Source organism: Octodon degus, unplaced genomic scaffold (assembly GCF_000260255.1).
Source record: "Octodon degus isolate 3935 unplaced genomic scaffold, OctDeg1.0 scaffold00051, whole genome shotgun sequence".
Classification (NCBI taxonomy): Eukaryota; Metazoa; Chordata; class Mammalia; order Rodentia; family Octodontidae; genus Octodon; species Octodon degus.
In genome coordinates, this window is record NW_004524627.1 from 12,742,589 (window position 1) to 12,743,355 (window position 767).

Consider the following 767-nt stretch of genomic DNA (forward strand, 5'->3'; position numbering starts at 1 on the left):
ATGATAGGGATATATGTGTGTCTATGTTTATAGCAGCACAATTTGTGATAGCCAAATCTTGGAAACAACCAAGATGCCCATCACCTAAGGAATGGTTGAAAAAGATGTGGTATTTTTACACAATGGAGTATTATTCAGCTATAAAGAATGATAAACTTGAAGCCTTTATATTGAAGTGGATGCCACTTGAAGATGTACTCATAAGTGAAATAAACCAGATACACAGCTATAAAGAGTGTATAGTTTCCCTAGTATAAGAACTGCAAAGAAGAAATACAAATAGAAAGGTATAATACAAGTAAAAGGAAAGCAAGATCTCAAGGACTAACTAATAATGAGAGGGAAAGGAGAAGAGCTAGGAAACAGGACAGTGACAAGCCATACAGATATATGTAGAAGATGGGCAAGGCAAAAATCCTGAGAATCTCCAGAAGATTTTGAATCTAGGAGTTAATTGGAAAGATTCTCACCCTGACTAACTATATATACTGATACCTGTGAACTAAGCAACTGCACTGAAGATGGTAATCGGTAATAGTATTTTCATGCTTGGAGTGCCGGTCATTCTGGTCTTCTGAATATGAGCTGCTTATCACGACATGCCAGTTGCTGCTGTGCTGTCTCTCAAGTAGATGATTGTTCAAAAAGAAGGAGGTGGTCAATGAAGGCAGGAGACAAGAAAAGGAGTGTTGTGGGACTGTCTTGCTTCAAGGTTGTGTATGGTTAAATTTTTGGACCTATGTGTAAATATAAGAATTATATAATTT